This window comes from Microcebus murinus, chromosome 5 (assembly GCF_040939455.1).
Source record: "Microcebus murinus isolate Inina chromosome 5, M.murinus_Inina_mat1.0, whole genome shotgun sequence".
NCBI classification, from domain to species: Eukaryota; Metazoa; Chordata; class Mammalia; order Primates; family Cheirogaleidae; genus Microcebus; species Microcebus murinus.
This window is the reverse complement of record NC_134108.1, coordinates 49,226,226-49,248,120: the sequence shown is the minus strand read 5'-3', so window position 1 is coordinate 49,248,120 and position 21,895 is coordinate 49,226,226.

The following is a 21,895-nucleotide window of genomic DNA, read 5'->3' as shown; positions in this document are numbered from 1 at the left end:
TTGTTTTTAGCTGTGCCTCTGTGGGCTGAGTGACGGTGACCGCAAGGTGGCTCGTAGAGAGCTGGAGGGCGTGCAGCTGCTAATGGAAGATGTTCTGAGCAGCTATCACGTGACCACGGAGGGGGCCCCAGGACGGCAAGCCACACTGGACAGAAACACACAGGTATTCTTGGCGAATAGTCCCCATCACTGGCCAGTGCTGTACTGTACTGAAATACCGTCCTTTCTGGGGGGTGGGTTAGGGAGCCCCGTCTTTCCCACAGCCTCTCCCACTGGGCCCCAGGACTGTGCTAATGGCACACGGGAGCAAGGGGGAAGCAGGGGAGCCCGTGAAAGCCACTCCAGGGAATTTTCTTTCACAGCAAGTTCCAAGATCAGTGGTATAACCCTCTGTTTTAATTTTAAAAGGAGGACAAATTTTATAAGAAATCTGTTGAAACCAAATGAAACATATACTCCAACCAATGCTTTCCTTGTGAGTCACACATTTAGGGCTGGAGCTGGAAGGGCCAAAGGGGTATATAATATAACAGAAGCCCCAGGTGGACATTTCAGGCTTGGGCTCTGATCCTCATTGTTCAAGTAACCCATAGACCCCAAGGCAAGCACTGCTGCCTCTGGACTTACCCCTTAGCCCTCAATACTATTAGTACTACTGCTGCTATTGCCTGTGAGTTGAGGTCTCTTCAGCATGCTTTTTTATGTATTAATTTATTTAATCCTCCTAATAATTCCATGAGGTAGGTACTTTCATTATCTCGTTTTACAGATAAGAATACCAAGGCTCAGAGAGGTTAAGTGGCATGGCCAAAGTCACATCATTAGTGAGGAGAGAAACTAAGATTCCAACCCAACAGTCTGGCTCTGAGGTCCCTCATGCTCTTTTCTGCTATGTTACTCCATTCCTCGTCCTCTCCCTTGGCAAACCCATCTACTTTTATGACTTTGATGGTATTTATATGTGATGACTCCAAAATCTATATGTCTAGCCCACTGTCAATCCTAGCAGATTCATATGTTTACCTGCCTGCTGGACATCTCCACTTGTTCTGTCTCAGAGATAGCGTGTCCTAAGCTGAGCTCATTTTACTCCCCTAAAACTTGCTCCTCCTTCTGTGTTCCCTGTCAGTTCACCACCACCTGCCCAGTTGCCCAAGCCAAAATCTCTGGGTACCATTTTTTTGTTTGTTTGTTTGAGACAGGATATCACTCTGTCACCCAGGCTGGAGTATAGTGGTGTCATCATAGCTCACAGCAACCTCAAACTCCTGGACTCAAGCAATCCTCCTGCCTCAGTCTCCTGAGTAGCTGGAACTACAGGCACGTGCCACTATGCCTGGCTAATTTATTTTTTGTAGAGACAGGGTCTCGCTATGTTACTTGGGCTGGTCTTGAACTCTTGGGCTCCCAAAGTGCTGGTATTACAGGCATGAGCCACCGTACCTAGCCCTTTTTAACTTCTATCACACCCTACAACCAAACATCCAAGTTTTAATGTCCTAATATTTTAATATCTCTCAAGTTTATCTACTTTTTCCATCCTCCCTCACCACCCCCTTCCCCCAGTCCAAACCATCATCATCTCCTATTGCTGGGCTATGACCATGGCCTCCAATTGGACTCTATACACTTACGCTTGCCTCCTTCCAATCCATTCACCAGGGTAATATTTTTACATGCAAACCTGATTATGTCATTTCCCTCCCCATAAATTTCCATGGCTTCCAAATGCCCTGGGAAGTCCAAATGCCTTAACCAGACCTTCATGACTCGGCTGGCACCAATGTTTTTACCCTCAGCTTCTTCCAGTTTGTCAAATGCACCATGGTCTCTTCTGTCTCTTTTTGCAAGCTGGTGGAAAACCTCCCTCTCCTCCCTCTTTCTACCTCATCTGACCTGATTAACTCCTACTCATCTTCAGATTTCAACTTCCTAAGCACTCTCTTTAGGAAGCTTTCTCTGATCTTCCACCTTTGAGCTGATATTCCTCTGTGCAAATTAAAGTGCCGCTGCTGCAGGCATTAATAACAGGTTGCCCCACTAGCCATGACTCACATTAAAGAAGTGTATTAATCTTGCATCACAGGAAGTTGAGAGGGAGGCAGTTCAGGTTGGTCCAGCCACTCAGCAGTTACCTCAAGGACAATCTCTGCCCTCTGGGTGTGTCAGCAAAACATCTCTCTCATCCACCTAAGATGAAAACAAGAGTAAAAAAGCTTTCTCCTTGAGGAACTCTATCTTTTCATCAAGGAAGGAAAATAATTTCCAGAAGCCTCCAATAGACTTTCCTTGTGTCTTTTTTGGCTAAAGCTGAGTCACAAGTCCACTTTAGGCCAATCAGTAGAAAAAGAAGTGGTCTTATATGTGCCATCTAAATTTCACCATTAGATGTTTCACCCAGTGTGATCATTTGCAAAGCTGGGTATAGACCAAGTAGTGTCAAGATTAAGGGACATGTTGAGACTTTGGTCCCTCTGTTTGCCACTTTGCAGCCTGTGTCTGATGCATTGCCATCTTTTCCTGACACCCCATACCAACCCCCACCTTGTTCTTTATCCTGTTTCCTGTCTCTTGTCCCTTCTCCCATGCGTTAAAACACTTAGGTAGAGAAGACTTCTCTTAATATGAACATATTAACAAGTTTGCTTTAATATTATTACTTATTTTAGTTAGTGTTATTTTATGGCATGTTTTTATTCAGGAGCATTTAGCTATTCATAGACAATAGGAAGCACTAGGACTCACACTGCCCTGAGAGTCAGGACCCCCTGGGACAAGTTCTATGATCCCTCTCTGGGCCTCGGTCTCCAAAGCTCCAAAGTGAAAGTGACAGATTAGCTCAGGGCCTTTTAAATTGTGGTTCAAGGAGCCCTGGGGTTCCTCAGAGAGTCTTTGGGGCTTTTATTTTATTTTATTTATTTCAGCGTATTATAGGGGTACAAATTTTAAGGTTTCAAATAATGCCCTTTCCCCCCTCCCACTTTGGGGCTTTTTGAACAGAGGGGGCCAATTATGTAGCCCCTAGGCTGCCCCCTCTTACCATGCTTGGCTGTGGTCTATTGAATATTTTAGGCCACTGCCCAGATCTCATTTAATGAAAGGGTTCTGAGGATAAAATACAATCTGGAAATCCATGGAGCAGCTGATAGCTGAGGGGGCTGGACACAAGACAGAGGGGTTCCCGCTGTCTATAGGAGTCACACTCTTCTGGGTCTTGCTTGACAGTTCTTCCAGCAACACTCCCACCAACCCTTTTCCTGGCAAACAAGCCTTTCTTTAGACATGTTAATAGCACTGAAGAGGATCCAGTTTCTCCAGGTTGTTCTTCCTGTTTCTAGCCAGGAAACTTGAGTGTCTATAGTACTGTCACCTGAACGGTCTCTGGGGCTCTTCTTGTCATAACATCATGGGATTTGCCATCCTGATGTGCCAAGGAAAGCTCCTTTTTCTGTTGCTGAGACACTGTGGGCAGGCTGAGGGCCTGGAGTCAGGTCCCCATCGTGTCCATCGCTGTCCGGGTGACTCTGGCCCTCACGCTGCTGGCTGCAGGAGAGCAGAGACATGAGCACCTGTGGATGTTTCCTCCACATGCTCCAGGCTGCACGTAAAAGTTATCCTCTACTGGTCCATGGTCAATAAAGAAGGATTTCTGTAATGCTTTCAGCCAGATTGGCCCAAAGTGCCAGGATTCGGAAGTCAGTTTCAAAGGAGCCCAAAGACCTCCAAACTGCTGGAGGGCCCATGCGATGCAGTGATGTCCCTGGCTTTGCTGAGATCATTTCTGATACTGTGGAAGCAGCTGGAAGTACTAAAGGAGCACTGGGGCCGACTCAAGCTGCAAGGCCAGGACGTCGACTCTGTCTCTCTCTACAAACAGTTCTCGGAGCTCTACGAGTGAGTGGCGCTGAGGCTGAAATTCACATCAGTGACTCGGGCCTGGGGGTGGGCAGATCCCAGCCCCTTCATCTGAGGGCGAGGTTTGGTCCATGAAGCCTGGCACACCCAGCTCCACTGAGGCCAGTAGAAGCCAGCAGTGATCTCTACAAACAGCGCTTTGTAGGGAAAGCTGGGTTGTATTCACTGCAGGGACAGGGCCGGATTCCACTGAGCTACAACTGTGTATCTTTTTTTTTTTTTTTTTTTTTGAGACAGAGTCTCACTTTGTTGCCCAGGCTAGAGTGAGTGCCGTGGCATTAGCCTGGCTCACAGCAACCTCAATCTCCGGGGCTCAGCGATTCTACTGCCTCAGCCTCCCGAGTAGCTGGGACTACAGGCATGCGCCACCATGCCCGGCTAATTTTTTGTATATATATTTTTAGTTGGTCAATTAATTTATTTCTATTTTTGGTAGAGACGGGGTCTCGCTCAGGCTGGTTTCGAACTCCTGACCTTGAGCAATCCACCCGCCTCGGCCTCCCAAAGTGCTAGGATTATAGGCATGAGCCACCACGCCCGGCCTAACTGTGTATCTTTTACCAGTCCCTACAGTCATCCCTAGGAACTTGAGCTTATGGATTGACTCCACAGTGCTGACTCTAAGCTTTTTAGCTCCTGGGGTCCCAGGGAACACTAGCTGCTGCTCACTTGCTGCCTCGTTAGCCCCCAGGGCTGAGTGTCTGGGAGCGCACAGCACAGGGGCCAGAGGTGGGCTACAGTGTGAGCAGCCTGAGGCCTTAGGTCTGCTGGGAAGTGGGGCATTCTAGCAGCTGCAGGCCGTGGCTGGGCTGACTTAGCTGGCAGGAAAGACACTTGCTTCTGCCATGTGTCTGTTACCAAACCAGAACTTACTAAGCACCCCCTCCCACTCCCTGGACCTTCCTAAACTTAAAAAGGTTCACTATGGCGTAGCCAGATTGTCTATCTTGTGAAGTTGTTATAGTTATATCATTCCCTGATAACTAGGGAATGAGAAGGCTTGTCAATATTTTGAAGAATGAAGACCGAAATTATATGCACCTGATGGGAGAAAGCCTTGAGGTTTCATGTTGACTCAGGGAGTGGCAACGGTGATGAATTTAGATGTTGATGTGAGTGTCTGTGAAGGGCTGGGAGGTTTATATGTGGTAATAGGAACTAGAAAATCAATGAAAATAATTGCCCGAGAATCAGAATGAGAAAAAAATTATGTTTGTTTGCTAATTTCTGTCTTTCTTCCTTAATAGAAGTGACATTCTCTACCCCAGCATGAAAATTTTAGCCAGGAAAATGGGGAAAGAAGATGAATTTGAAGTACTTACAATAAATAGTCAGTCTATCGTTCCCCCAAAAGGAGCTTCAGAAATTGAAATAAAAACTCAGCAGGTATGCAGGAGCTATTTTGAATTTGCCTTTGAAAACTTGCCTTATGGCATTTGCATGTAAAACTACAGATACACCCAAATGGTGTTTTTCTCTAAGAAGTTAGGTATCAATGGAAGGGCTGTAAATCATTGAACAGGCTGGGGGTGGGAGGACTATTTAAAGGCATTTGATTAAGCAAATAACTACCCCTGAATGTTTCAGTTCTGTAAGTCTAGATGTTCATTATTTTGATTTTCCTCATATTGAGGCGCACCTTCACCAGAAAGGCAATGGAAAATGTAACCACTATCATCTTAAACATAAAACCTAGCATACAAGTATACACAGGGAAACGAAATATTTTAAAAAACTCTTTATAATTGTTTTTCTGAGAATAAGAAAATGCAATTTGTGCACTAGCCCATTTGGTGTGTGTTAGATGATCTGTGTGGAGAGAAATTGTTTTCCCAAGTCTTTGTTCAGCTTGGTCCTGGGCACAGGCTCTCCACTGCTGGGCTTACAGCAACAGCAAAGCCTGCGGCTGCTGGTTCCAGTGTGGGGATGCCTGTCCACTGAGCCACAAGGAGAATTCGGGGCCACATCCATCACTTGCTCTTCTGGCCTCCGGTTCCTCTGGGGTCCTTATGCAAAGAGAAGCATGGGCTCCGAGAACACAATGGCTAGAGTGAAGGCTTACCGTTATTGGAACAGAGTTTTTTCTTGGTTGTGTATGGAGTTTTAAATCTTCTTGTGAAATCCTCCTTAGTATCTAAACCAACTTTCAGAGCTGAGAGCTTCTCTCATAAAGAAAGACAGCTCATAAAATCCTGGCAGTATTTAGAGACTTGGTAAAAAGGTTGTATTGTATCAAACAGGATCTGGGCCAGAAAGAAAAGATACTGGTCTCCAAAAATGTCTATCTACCCCCTGGAAACACCAAGGAGCCCTAGAATGGAAGCCCTCCTTCTTTCCAGGGAGAGAGGGGCTGAGCAACAGGACCTACCCCAAAGCCCTTCTGCAGGAATTTGACTTAGGAGCCCAAAGTACAAGCTGAATGTGGAGAGTGACCCTTGACCTATGCTTACTCTAGCTTCAGAAGATTCTGGAAAACTTTGAAATTCATATGATCCAGGAGGTATTGAGAAAAGTTAACAGAGAGATGACACTGGTTTTATCAGAAAAATCCAAGCAGGAGTGTACTCTCCCTACAGGTAAAATGTGCTTATTTTGTTACTTCGCAAAATAACTATTGGTTTTTTCTAATTATAAAAGCAATCAACGAATCCACATTCATTGAAAAACAAAGCTAAACGCCACTGCAATGCCCAGAAAATGATATAAAAATTAACCTGTAATACCTCAACCCTGAGAGAAGTACTGTTAACACTTTGGTGCATCTCATTGCACTCAAAAGGCTTAAAACATACTTTAATTTCAGTCTCAACTCTACTGATTAGCTCAGAACTGAAGTAAGGTTGAAATGAGGGAAACACATAAAGCCCTTCTTTTCTGTAATATATATAAGTATATACGTGTATCAAAATCGAACAAATCTATATATTTAGGGTGGCAAGGCAATCAAATTTTTTCCTTTCGTCTGAGGTCTAAACTCAGGGCCAGAGGTTCACTTGGGGTTTCACATTCTGTGGTCACCATCTTGAAACTCTTTTTTTTTTTTTTTTTTTTGAGACAGAGTCTCACTTTGTTGTCCAGGCTAGAGTGAGTGCCGTGGCGTCAGCCTAGCTCACAGCAACCTCAAACTCCTGGGCTCAAGCGATCCTCCTGCCTCAGCCTCCCGAGTAGCTGGGACTACAGGCATGCGCCACCATGCCCGGCTAATTTTTTATATATATATATCAGTTGGCCAATTAATTTCTTTCTATTTATAGTAGAGACGGGGTCTTGCTCTTGCTCAGGCTGGTTTTGAACTCCTGACCTTGAGCAATCCGTCCGCCTTGGCCTCCCAGAGAGCTAGGATTATAGGCGTGAGCCACCACGCCCGGCACCATCTTGAAACTCTTAATTATTTTAACTTGGAATTTGTGCTTTGTAAGTGAGGTCCAGTGAGTCAATGGAATACACACAAAACTTGGAGCCTTGACTCACGCACAGTCCCACCTCCTGCTGCCTCCCAACCTCTCCAGGAGGGCTTCTCGGCCACCTGCTCCTCTGCTCTCTGGCATCCTGGGTGTCCCTAACCTCCCTCTCCCCAGATCCCCCCAGCAATTACTGCCACCATCCCCCACCATGGGGACCTAGGCATGGGCATGTGCACCAGGCAGTGTCTCAGGAACCCCAGGCTGGCAGCACCACGATGTGTTCCACAGGTAACTCAGTGAGGGCAAGCCTCTTGCCCACCCCTGGGTACCTAGAGTCCCCCGGACTGAGGTTGCAACACCCTTGGGGGTTGCCTCTCCATAGTGGATTGGGGCAGTGGGCCCGTGGGAAGGGGAGATGCCTGGCTCAACCTCCCCACCCCCGGGCAGGCACGGTGCCTCCGTCTGGGGCTGGTGGGTCATGCACACTCATGCACTGAGTCCCAGGTGGGGCCGCTGGTGCTTACAAGGATCTCGCTTGCACTCCCTGCGCAAGAGAGTGCAACATTGAAAGCGAAAGTACCATGGCAGGTCAAGAGAGAGACTGCAGAAGAAAGGGAAAAGGTTTATATTTTAATACCTATAGCAGCCCTTTTTCCTGCTAGTTTGAACAAGAGGCATTTTTATTTTGCACCTGGCCCCAGAGATTATGTAGCTAGTCCTGTTGGAACTACAATGTCTATTTCTAACTCCTAATAATTCTGTAGGAAAATCCATAACCTTTGAGCTTGCGAGGAGTTGTCTGACTAGCAAAATAAATGTGGTTCTCCTTTTGAGACAGTCTACAAACACCGTAACGTTAATTAATCTGTCCTCACCTGAGTCATTGTAATTTTATCAGTGCTTGGAGTAACTGGATTCCGTTGGCTGGGCTTTGGGAAAAGGCTGTGCAATGGGAGGGCAGGCCTCTCCCCAGCTGGGCGTGTCCAAATGTCACCAGAGCCAGTGGGGCTGAGCTCTAGTTACGGAACATTTAACAAGACACAAAGCGCCTGTTGTTTGTGCTGTGTTTGCTGCATCCAGGCGGCTCCCTTCCGAGTCCTTGGAGAAAATCCACAAGCACGCAGCAGGTGTAACCATCTGCACATTTCCGAGCTGTGGTTCTCATGAGACGCCCAGGGTGAGGGTTGGGGGAAGCATCTTTGCTTTGTGGTTGTGCTGCCTTGTACAGGGTGCCTGTCAGCTGTGCTTGGAAAGGGCCTCAAATACGTACACAGTGGGGGGTCTGGCAGAGGAGAGGGGTAGAGTTATTTTTAATGGTGGTGGTAAGGTTGATATTACCAAACCTGACTTTGGCTGGAGTATACTGGCCAATTCTAAACTCTCGTTTGGAGTCTATACTTGCAAAACTTTTAAAATAAATCCCAATATCGAGGAGGGTTTTGTTGTTGTTGTTTGATTTTGTTTTCGTTTGTTGTTTGGTCTGTCGAGCATGACTCAATGTGGAGGCCTGGGTCTCCTCCACTGAGTTCCCCTAACACCAGTGACTGCGTCCCCACTGTGTGCCAAGGGTGCTTTTCTCATATATACATTTCTTCAATTTAGTCTTCTTGAGACCTCTATGGGCTGGGTAACTTTGAAGAAGGCAGTAAAACCTTGGAATCTCTACCCACCTGCTGTTTATCTCAGAAGTAGCCATAGTGGACGGGGCTTCCAAGCAGGGTCCTCTTCTTCATGCAAAGATCACCTTTTGTGGTCAAGGTTAGCTCGGGGGTGGGGGTTTCTCTAGAGAGAGTTAGGAATGGAGAGTATCGAGAACCAAGAGGACAGCAAAGGCTCTTGTCCTTTCCCTTGTGGGTCTCCTCTTTCCCTGCTGGCCCACTGTGGTGTCTACATTTATACTTGCCGAAAGGAACCCTGGAATACTCCTCTCCCTCCACCTCCTTCCTTCCTCCTCACCTGGTCTTGGAGCTTAATCCTTTCATACAACTCCTGAATGAGTTTCCAGTTTGTCAGTAGCCTCTGAAAATGAGGCATCCAGCCCTGGCCCTGGTGCTGGGTCTTGGTAGTTGAACTGGTACTCTCCTGAGAACTAGCAACAGCAGCTCCAGGCATCTTTGCTCAGCCTCCAAGTTTGCCTTAGCAGAGAGATGGGCTCTGTTGCCATGCCCCTCATCTTTGACATTTTGGTATCGAAATGATTTTTAATTGATTTTTTTAATTTTCTCTGAGCAGTTATAAGGCCAACAGTCTCCAAAGTAGAATGCATATATCCAGGGATGTGGGAAGAAAACATTAGAACTTCTAAATAGATTAAGTGCGCATGTAAGGAGTCACATGTCACATTCTATATTAAGGTATCCTAAAGTGACCAGGGGAAGGCCATTCTTATTTTTTTAATAAGGAGATAGTAGAGGTGACACTTCTAATCCTGATGTCTGTGCTTATCCTCAGCCACATTATGAGGTTTAAAAAGAAAACCTAATCACATCTGATAAGATATCTGACAAAAAATTTTAAAAGGTCAAGGAAACCACTGGGAATGTGGATTGAGATCCATTCTCACTGTTGATGAACCTCACCCTATATACATCGGGCGTTGTGATATTAGCTAGTGATAGTACTGTAGGTAGTTATAAATCATATAAATAAAATAAAATGTAAAAATATATAATAGAATTATAAACATGCACATAGTAAAGGTGAATAATCAAAAATGTTTTTACATCAGAAGAGCATCGTCAAAACAGTGAGAAGAGCATGGTGTCAGCCAGCGTCTCCCCGGCAGTGCGCCGTGGAACACAAGTCCCTCAGTGTATTACAGCAGCAGTTCTTCCAGCCACTCTTCACCAACAGACTCCTGGGTTACCTGAGCTTTCCGATCCCTTGGTAACGCAAGCCAACAAATCACACTCATCACAGTCTTTGGGTTGCCTATGCTTGCCTAACGTTATTAATCAGTGTTTGCTCCAAGTCTGTTTATGCTGGTTTTACTTGTCATTGAATTGAGTAATTTAATTAAAAATTATGTAAACTAATGATACAGGAGTACAAAAAAAAAAGAGATCTGTTGGTTCTATGAAAACTAAGTTGAAATCGATAAACTGTGGTACATCCAGTCAATGGAATATTATTAAACATTACAAAGAAATGAGCTATCAACCCATGAGAAGACCTGGAGGAAGCTTAAGTGCATGTGACTGAGTGAAAGAAGCCAACTGGAAAAGGCAACATATCATATGATTCCAACTATGACATTCTGGAAAAGGCAAAACTGTGGAGACAGTAAAAAGATCAGCAGTTGCCAGGGTTTACAGAGGGACGAACAGACAGAGCGCAGAGGACTTTTAGTGCAGTGAAACTACTCTGTATGACGCTACAGTGGCGGATAAATGTCATCATATATTTTTCAAAATCAATAGACTGCACAACACCCAGAGTGAACCATAACGCAAACTATGAACTTCGGACGATGACGATGTGTCAATGTAGGTGCGTCGATTGTAACCAATGTAGCACCCTGGGGTAGGACATTGGTGGTAGAGGAGGCTGAGTGTGAGAGGACTGGGGGCTTATGAGAACTCTGTACTTTCTCCTCAATTTTACTGTGAACCTAAAACTGCTCTTAAAAAATTAAGTTTAAGAAAAGAAAACAAGTTGAAATAACTAAGTTGAAAGTTTTGAAAAAACTCAAAAAGGCTAGTTGTTTAGAAAAAGGAAAGTTATCAAATTGGTTATAAGACAGATGACTAAAAACATTAGACTAAAGCATGAAAACATATAAACAATTCATTTGGATTTTTATGGTCTTTAAGTTCTCTCCTTAAAAACAAAGAAAACCAGGTATTGTAGACCATGCACTATATATTATGGTTTATAGAAGAAAGATGGTACAGAACTCCCGTTAGTGGGTATGTACAAAGAAAATACCTGGGCTCTATGTTAGATGATTGGCAAATGTTTGTAAATTTATGTATTTTATAGTTAAATAAAGAGTTCAAGATAGCACATGTCATTTCTAAAGTTTTCTTTGCTTTAACTGACTTATTTTGACTAACCAACCAACTCTTAGTCTTGATTGCATTGGATAGGAAGATTTCTACTGTGTTTTTCAGGGGTCAGGGAAGAAGGGTTTTAATTATTTGCTTTTATCAAAATAAATTTGGGAAACTCAGGGTAAATAACATTAAAAAGTTCCCTCTAAACCTCAGAGCCTTTTCTATCCTCCTGTGCACTGTTTACAGCTAGGAGAGAGATTGAATATGCAATATTTTTCTATTCATCATTGATTGATTTCTAAAATTTATTTGACCACAGAACATTTTTCTCCCTGGGGAACCTTTATTATCAACTCAAGGATCTAGTGTTCTGGAAAGCAGTTTGAGCAACACAGGAGTGCAAGACACATACATATATTGCAATAAGGCTTTCAACCTACCCACTCATTTGGGCCCCTGGCTGGGCGAGAGAACAACCTTGATTGGCAGTTGAGTGCCTTGGAGTTTCAGTTCTGCTTTGGCCCAGGACCCAGGGGCCACTGAGGCACAAAGGGCTGGTGGTTGTGCTGGGGAAGTGAAATGTCACCAAGCCAAGATGCCCTTCCTAGAGGGAGGAGGCTGGGTGAGGGTGTTGTTCAGAGAGGGAGGGAGGGGAAGTGGTTTGGCCGACAGAAAGTGAACAGTTTCTTGTAGTCAAATAACCTGGAAACAGAGAAGGAGGGGAAAACAAAATCCTAATTTAACCCCCAGAGTGCTGTCTCCTTCCTCTTCCATGCTTCTATCAAAAACTGCTGCTTCATCTTAAAAAAGCATTGACCACACACACGCTGAAAATAAGACACGTTTGGAGACAGCCAACTCCTCTGTGCCAGGAATTACTTCTCTTGGAAGCATTCCACTCTCCGTGGCTCCCTGACTCCTGCCTGCTGATGCGGATGCAGACAGATGTCTGAACTTGAACTCATGAGCAAGGAGGGTGCTGCCAGCACTCGGGAAAAATACTGTCAGCTGAGCCCAGAGCTGACCCCCAACCAGCTCAGTGGGCGTTTGCCAAGCTAGAGACGCGTGACAGATATGGTCCCTCCAGGCCTGTGAGCTGGAGACCTACCATGACAGTACCCTGGAAGGAGTGTCCAACTTCTTGTCTGAAGAATTTCTGAAATATACATGAGCTCTGTCTTGTCAAAGCTTAGACTTTAAACAGTCCTAAATATCGTAAGAAGTGTGAATTTCTGGGCACGTTAACCCTTGGATTTTCCACTTCAGCTGTGCTGGGACAGCAGTGATATGTCTTCTGGCCTTTATTTCCTAAAGGAAAAGCAAAACCAGATTTATATGTTTATTATGGAAAGTAGTCAAGTGGGATATGTGGGAACTCATTTTCAAAACCAGGACAACTCCCCTGTAAATAGCACAGAAATTGCAAATAGCAGAAGCTCTGGCTCTGTCATGTCCGCACTTCCGGGTCTATCGTGCTGGACGCTTCCCGTAGTGTGCATGGAGCCTCCTGTCAAGTAGTAAATCTCATCTGAAATTGGAAGCAGCTGGGCAGGGAGTGGGCTGGTGGGCATTCTTGCTGACGGCCAGCAACCTACACAGAAGAGGGAGCCAGGGGCTTGCTTCCTGGGTCCAACTCCAGAGGTCTCTTGTTTTCAAGACTCTCCTGGGACCACACACAAGGAGGTAGCCCGATCTAGTCTGTTTTTCCCAATGTGATTAATATGCACATATGCTTTTGCTCTTCTGTGTGGAAGTTAAGGAGTGTTCACATTCTTCCATTGTTCCAACACCATCAAATTATTTTTAAATTTTATTTTATTTTTTAACAGGTAATGTGTACATATGGTTCAAAACTCAAAATAATATTAAAAAATACATCTAGAAGTCTTTTTGCCACCATTGCCTTTGCACCCCATGATGCCACCTATATGTAACCACTTTTGTTAATTTTTATATACCTTTTCAGTGATTTTTTTAATGTCTATATTAATTCTTTCATCCAATAACTATTTACTGAGCACCTACTATGTTCTAGGCTACTCTATTTTTAGGAACTGAAAAATTTTTAGGGTTATATTCTCACCTTCATGGAGCAAAAATTCTTACTTTCATGGAGTTTATAATACAGAGCGTTGTAGACAACCAGCAATCAACATAAGAAAAAAGAAAACAATGGAGTAGGGAAGGATGGTGCTGTGGGGGTTTGAAGTGTGCACACTGCAGTTTTAGATAGGGGGTGATCAGAATAGATCTCACTGAGTTAGTGACATTTGGAGCAAAGATTTGAAAAAGGTGAGGAATTTAGCTATGAGGCTATCTGGGGCAAGAGCATTCTAGACAGAAGGAAGAGCCCATACAAAGGCCCTAAGCAGGGCATGCCTGTCACATTTGAGGAACAGCAAGGACCCAACTGTGGCTACAGTGGAGAGTGTGAGGAGAGAGTAGTAGGAGCTGAAGTCAAGGGAGAGGGAGAGAAAGAGGACAGATTATGCAAGGCCTCACAAGGCCTAGTGTTTACTCTGAGTGTAGTGGGGAGCCCATCCCAGATTTTGAGGTTCATGATCTGGCTTATGTTTTAATAGAATCTCTGACTGCAGTCTTGAGAATAGACAGTGAGGGAAGAAAGGGTGAAAGAGGAGAGAGGATGGTTTGGAGGCTCTTGCAATAATCCAAGCAAGAGGAGATGGTGGTTCAAACAAAACTGGGAGGAGTAGAAATAGTACATGGTCAGATTCTGGGCATGTTTTGAAGTAGGCTCAAATGGATTGTATATTATTGGATGTGAGAGAAAGTGAAGAGTTAATGATGACTCCAAAATTTTCAAGCTGAGCACTTGAGAAAAGAGAATTTCTATCAGTTGAGATGGGAAGGACTGTCGATGAAGCCAGTTAGGAAGGGAAGATCAGGAATTTGAATTGATGCACAAATTAAGTTGTAAATGCCTTTTAGATATCCAAGAAGAGATGCTAAGTGGGTATTGGATCTAAATTTGAGAGTTGTTGGGTTATAAATGGTATTTAGCTATGAGACGAGATAAAATAGACAAAGGAGTGAGCATATATATAGAAAGGAGCTGGACCAAGGGCTGAGCTCTGGGATATTCTAATGTTAAGAGCTGGAGGCAGGTAGAGAGAACAGCAAAAGAAATCAAGAAGGAAGAGAAGGAGCAAACAGTGAGGTAGGAAAACTAGGATAGAGCCGTGTCCCAGTGCCTAGGGAAGGAAGTTTCTCCAGCAGTAGGAAGCGACAAACTGTGTGCGATTCTGCTGGTAGTCAAGCAAGACCACTCTGGCTTTCGTCATGTGTTGATCACTGGGGTTTCTGAATAAATGAGTTCAGCAGAGTGGTGGGAGGTGAAAACCAGGTACGTGGGTTTTAGAAGGACTTTGAGAGATGTCGAAAGCAATTTAAGCGTAGACATCTGTTTCTGGGAGTTTTGCTATGAAAGGGTGCAAAGGAGTGAGGCAATAGCTGGCAGGCAAAGTGGAGTCAGGAGAAGGAGTTTTCTGAGCTGGGAGAAATAAGGAGTGAAAGACCCAGGAAACAGGGGAGAACCGATAATATAAAAGGAAAGAGGATTTCTGGAGCAACAACCCTGAGCAGGCTTGAGGGGCTATCCTTCCCCTTTATTACAATTATACCTTTCTTACCAGAGAGCCTTTTGTGTCCACTGTTCTGCACCTCCTTTGTCACGTAACAGCCTGTGGTTCTTGTCATGTCAGTATATGGAGAATTTCCTCTTCCTTTTTTTTACAGCCACATACTATTTCAGAGGGAGGATATGCCACGGTTTAAGTAACTAGATCCTGAGTGACGGACACTTGTGGTGTTTCCACACTTTCGCTGCCTGGCTGCCGTTCCTCTGGCTAGCTGTGCGTGCTGCGTCCCGTGTGTCAGCCACGTCCCCGCTTCCTCCCAGCCCGTCAGCTCGATGTTTCTAATCCCCGACACATTCTTCTCTCTTCTGGACTTCCTGCTCTTCTTTATTACTGTATATTCAAATGAGTTTTGCCCTGTAGCACTAGGAATGTACTTTAATATAAATATAAGATAAATATAATAGCTCTTCCTTTATTTCTGATAGTTGTGTTAGACCAAAATAACTGTTCAGATACATATAGGGCTTTAATGAAAGTAGATGTCACGTGGCTGTCAGTAACATTTCATCGGGGCTCTTCAGTTACAGTAACAGAGTATGTTCACTGGTCTTCAGAGGTGCTTTTCCAGATCTTTGCACTAGGAATCTTGTTCGAGACCTTCCTTATTCCCATGTTCCGGGGGGCCCTGGGTCCTCAGCCACCACCACCCCCCCACAGCTCCCCCACTATTTTTCGTGCACAGTTGACCCTGGGACAACACAGGTTTGCCCTGCGAGGGTCTGCTGATAGGCGGAGCTTTTTCAACCACGCGCAGATGGAAAATACAGTTTCTTGGGACATAACAGCCGCCTATGTGAAGCAGCTGACTGTGCATATTTGCAGAGTCCACAGGATGGACTATGGGACTTGAATATGGTGGATTTGGGGGTTTCCGGGGACCAATTCTCTGCATACTTCCAGGGGTGACTGCATTTGGAAATGACCACTTGCTGTGTCCAGTGTTATGTCTTAGAGAGTTGCACTTCGTGGCCATGCATGATTGCTCAATGTTTTGTGACACCAGTCATGGGATGTTTTTTCCCCTAGATCTTTGGAAGCACCAAGTCATGAAAGAAAACTTTTCAGTCATAAGACCACAGATAGTTGAAAAATTTACGCAGAGATTAATGGAGGATTACCAGGATGGCGGACTAGAGGTATGTATTGAAAATTAGTCATTCTGTTTGGGTTTTCTTTTAACATAAACCCAAACAAGGAAGACTTTCTCATTTAGCACATCTCCTAGTGCTTCCTTTACTCCACAAGAATGATATGAATACTGAGGCTAAACCCCAAATAGTAATCATTAGTTTTTAATTTTGGAAAAAAGAGTGATTTCTAGTAAAAATATGAGTGATTAAAATATATATGTTGGCTAATTTCAAATTTTGTCGATTTTTTAAAGTAACCTTGGAGTTTATTTATGAATGAGTTGATTTTAAGCTACATTTTCTGTTGTTGATTTGTTGGTATAGAAAATTCAAAAGAGGAAAACCAAAATAGCCTTTAATTCCACTACCTAGAAAACATTATTCAAGTGTACAATATGAAAAAATCCAACTGCACAGAAAGGTAACTTCTCACCCTTCCATACTCCTCCATCCCCAGTTTCCTGTCTGCAAAGGCAAACCACATCAGCAATTTTTGTGTGTGTCCTTCCAGAAAAATATTTGAATCTATAACAACTCTATATAATATCATCCTTAAAAATAGTATATATTTAATACATACACACATGCATATACACAATCCTTGGAGTTTTGAAACATGTTTGCTCTTGGCAAGAAATGCCTTGCTAAATCAAAGGAACCCACAGAAAAGGCAGGATAATAGAGTCTATGTGGATATTTGGCCATGACAGAACTTTTAGGAGTGTTAACTAAATGCTTTAGGTAGATTTGAATCCAGTTTCCTTTGAAACTCATCTATTTTTTTTTAAAATCTGACTTAGCAAAATGTGCTCCATTTTTTAAAACAATGTTTTCTCCAAATTTCTGTTTTTCTAAGTTCTTCAAATGTTCTCTGTCATTTTGTAATACACACTTCAGTTCTTAATTATGAGGTAGAGAATTCATCAGCTTGATTAGGGATACATTTTTCCTCAGAACTTGATGATTCACATGTATTTGTTTGAACTTTCAATTACCCACAAACATGGTACTCTGAGGAGAGGGTGAAGTGTTTTTCCATCCTCAAGATACAGAGTGATTTATGGTGGGACGTGCTCAGAAAAAGGTTTGAATCAAAAAATTTTGTGGCTCACCTCAAAAAGGAAGGAAATTCTGACACGTGCTACAACAGGGATACACCTTGAAGACATTATGCTAAATGAAATGAGCCAGTGACAAAAGCACAAATACTGCGTGATCCCACTTACATGATGTACTTAGAGTGGTCAAAGTCATAGAGACAGAAAGGAGAATGGTGGTTGCCAGGGACTGGGGGAGGTGGGGGTTGGGGAGTTACTGTTTAGTGGGTGCAGAGTTTCAGTTTAGCAAGATGAAGAGTTTTGGAGATGGATGGTGCTGATGGCTGCACAACACTGTGAATGTGCTTGATGCCACTGAAGGGTACACTTACAAATAGTAAAATGGCAAAAATGGTGTATTTTGCCACAATAAAAACAAGTTTTTGGCTCAAGTTCTTCTCATCCCCTATCTGTATGCTTCACCCCAACATTCAGGACAGGACCTTGTAGGAAAGCAAATGTGGGCACTGGCAGGCGGAGCAGACCACATCAGGTACAACCGAAACTTGAGGCATGCTTGGAGAGATTGGGGTCCGCTGGCATCACAGCACCTCAGGATGCTTCAAAGTCTGTGCCTGGTAGGCTTCTAGCCTCTTCTGGGTCATCTGCAGTGACAGGGAACTCACTCTCCCAAACCTGCCCCCCTCCCTGTCCCCAGGCAGGTCTTGTTTTACTAAGATGGATGTGGCCTCTCCCTCATCTCCATCTCGGCTCACCCATCCCAGAGACGCCACAGGTCGTGGCTCTGACCCCTGGCAACAAGGCTTTGGATGTCAGAGAGGCTCATTAGAGCCACTGCTAACGCGTGAAGACTCCACAAATTACCATGAAGGGCCTACCCTAGGGCAAGTCAAAACAGGCGACTACGAATCGTCACCCTTTCCTCCCGACAGTGCAGGCCTGCGCTGGCACACGTGAACGGGAACATGGAGCGGGCACTGGGGCCCCTGCACCTGGGAGCCTCCGAGCTGGGCACAGACTGCTCACACAGACCTCGGGGACCTCAGCCTGTCTGCTCTTCTTCAGACTAAGCTAGCTCCACTTCCCTCGGTCACTTTGTGGGAGCACCCTTGCCATTCTGGTTGGTCTTCCTTAAATTCAAGCTGGTCTGGCCGGCAAAGAGTGCCCTAGTCCTGGGTGCTCTGCTCTGATTAATACCCACGAGTGCTGACCATAGTCGACGCTGGGCTGTGCGCGTTCATCTGTGGCTATCGACTATAGTTGATGCTGGTACCGATGTGGTTAAATTGATATGAAGTATTCCAAGATGAAGCAAACCACAGAAGCTCAGTTTGCTCCCAGCAGGCCACAGGGCCAGATTTTTGCCATAACAAGACCTGGCACCTGCCATGCTTCACCCCAGGCTGGCACCCTTAAAGAATCCCTAGGGAAATCTAGTGCTCCTCCAGCCAGGGCCACCCATCAGGGTTCAGGTTTCAATATCAGTGATGGAACCAGCCCAGTGGAGGGAGGGTGGGGCCGCTTACTGGGCAGAACTGGGCCAATGGTCCTCCTCTGCAGCTCTGAGGCCACCTGGGCTCTTGGAGGGAAAGTTGGCAGATGAACCCTACTCACACTGCATTTTGACACAAGCACAGCTGATATTTACAGTGACCCAGGAAGGCAGGGACAGGTTGCAGAGCAGCTTTTAGGAAATAAATTGCTTTGAAAGCTCAGAAGGATTGTGCGAACAGAAGCCACATAGGCTGAATGTAGTCCAACAGCAGACGTTGCTCCAAGGTGGCTCCAAGTGCTGCTTCCAGAAGGCTGAGTGCACAGCCATCAGGGCCAACGTTCACCTGCAGAAAGGGGCTGCTGGGAGCCTGGGAGCCCCCTGCACCTCCCCATCACCTGTCAGTCATAACTTCCTCACCACACCTCCCCCTCAGCCACACTCTCCACTCCACGTCCTCCTGCAGAGCTCTGCCTGTGTCCTTGCCCCACTCCCTGCCTTCAGCCCTACCCCCTCTGGACCACCCCCTCAGGCTGACCTTTCTGCTCAACCTCCTGAGACCCCAGCAGAGCCACCAAGAGAAGGAAGTGACAAGGCTTCTCTGCCTCTGCAGGTGCTCAGGGGAGTCCCGGCCATCCCCACCTCTTTGGTGTTACACAGACTCGCCAAAGGGTTCCTCACCCTTGCTGGGAAAGCATCACGCCGGCTAAGAGGACGTGGCAGAGGCCACTGTGGCTCAAGTCTGCATTTCTGTTTGTCTGGGATCCTATATCTGCAGGGGCAGTGGCGGTGGTAGTTTGAGAAGTGTTTGCCTTGCGTCAGAGCTGTTGGAGGCCCTGTTGGCACACCCATGTCCTGGCACTGGTGTCCAGGACATCACCCTTTATGGGTGAGTCACTGTAGCTGGCTCCAAGCACTGGGCCCTGCCAAGGTCACTGGCCACACCTTCCTGGCCTCCAGGGTGTCTTGTGACTTCTCATGGCCCCAGGCTTCCATCACAGACCAGGAAGTGTTTCCTTTGTCATTACTAAACCCACGTAGCCTTGCCTTTTCACCATAAAAGGTCAAGCCCAAGGGATAGAATATTAAGTTCCCTTTGCCTTGTATCGGCAGCTCAACTATGGCTGCCCTGGTGCCATTTCCAGGGGCTGGGGTTGGGGTCAAGAAGTGTAACAAGCAGAATGACCTACCCTCACGCCACCTCACTGAGGGGGCCCCTTGAGGAGGGCCCTAGAGAGTGAGTCAGGGGAGGCTGAGCTCCTGCTCCCAGCTGCCTGGCTGCTGCTCAGTAAATCCAGCCTGCACGGAGCTTTCGTTGCACAAACATAGATTGCATCCCGCCAAGCTGGTACAGTTGATGACTTAAAAAAAAAAAGCTTAACTATCTTTTAATTATATATACATTTTAAAATATATTTAATAATTATTTTAATTATATGGTGTATACATTATAAGATTATAGTGTAGTAGCAAATACTCATGTCTTAGAAAATACACCCAGTCTTACCACTCATTGACAACCACTGTTATTATTTTGACATATTTCCTTCCAAACTCTATAACCTTTTTCCTACTCATGCACTTTTTGTTTTACAAAAAAGATTATATGTCGTTTTTTGATAGTGTGCTTTTTTTCACTTGACTATTTCTTATAAACGTCTTTCCTTGTCAATAAACATGTGTCCATTTTTGGTGGCCATTCAGTATTTCCTCGTGTACATGAGCCAAATGGAATCAACTCTTTTCCATTGGTAGGCAATTTAGATTGTTGCCATTTTTCTTTTCTATTGAAAAATGTATAAAGAGCATCTGTTAGCATATATTTTTGTGTAAAACTTTTCTTTCCTAAAGATAAATTCCTAGAAGAGGAATCACCGGGTCAGGGTCTGCCCTCCAGCACAGAGTGCAACTCCCCTCCCCACTCCTTCGTCAGTGAGGGGTGCCGTCACTACCTGCCACCTCTGCTAATTCGATTCAGTAACTTACCTTACCATTGCGAGCTTTCCCTGGAGGTCAGTGGGACACTGCAATGACAGGACAAGCAAATCAGAGCCAGGGGGACCACCCAGGCTCCAAGGGCAGGCTAGCTTCTACAGCAGACTGCCAGTGGACCAGGGGCCAGCCTGACCCCGGGAATGTCACAGATACAGCTCACCTAGAGGACGTGCCACGTGTCAGACTCGACCACATAAAACCGCACAGATACTCACACTCAGATACATTCACTGATACCTGTAGTCAAACACATGCGTAGGCAGGACAAATCTACCATGCAGGTAGATTTGTCCTGCCTTCCGTGTATTGGCTCCCACTTCTCTCCAGAGCCTAAATCTAAGCTTGCCTTGGAGGGGTGGACTTTTCCCCTCTTCCTTAATTGCTACGTTTTCAAAAGTATGCCCAGTCTCCTGGAGATAGAGGAGATAGGTGAATGGAATTGCCTAAAGAATGAGCTGTGTGGTGCCTAGACCAGAGCAGGCAGGGCTGCTTCCAGTTGCCCCATTCTGCAGAGGGCCCCTCTCTGGCCTTCCTCCTGCAATGCCCTTCTCCACAAGGCAAGACATGCCCCGGGCCATGGGGACATGTCCACACAGAGCCCTGCCTTCCTTCTAGAACATGCTCTAAGTACCTGGGGCACTGGAATTCCTTGAGTCCAGGGCCTGCATGGGCCTCCTCTCTGCACCATCCTCCCAGAGTGAGAGTGGACCTCACCACTAGTGTGCACATGCCTGGCCTGGGGGGTGGCCAAGGGCAACTGTAGGGCTGTGGATGGAGTTTGGACTTGCGGGCTTGCGTGTCTACTCACAGGCATGTGAGGGCTCTCACCGCATTCTGTAAACTGTAATTTGGAGACCAGCGATTCCCAGGTCACCACATTTCAGCATAGAACTCAGAGTAGTCCAAGAATAATAAATTCAAACCTGGCCTTCTGTGTCATTTTGAAGGTCTATTTTTCTAGGTAGGAGAATTAAACATTTCATTTTAATAATTTGTTAGTTTGATTTACAACCTTTAAATATTTCACCACATGCTATGTGGGCCCCCATTGTTCTCTTGCCCCTGGCCCTGCGGACCTGAAAGAGAGGTTTGCAAGGCTAGAGCCGATGTGTGGGTACAAGGAGAAATGACAGTGGGTCTGTGAGCCAAAGTGACACGTGCCCGGAGCCCTGGCATGGTGGGGCTGCCTGCTGGAGTGGCTATGGATGATGCCCCTTCCTTTTCAGATCACTTTCAGAAAAGACCAC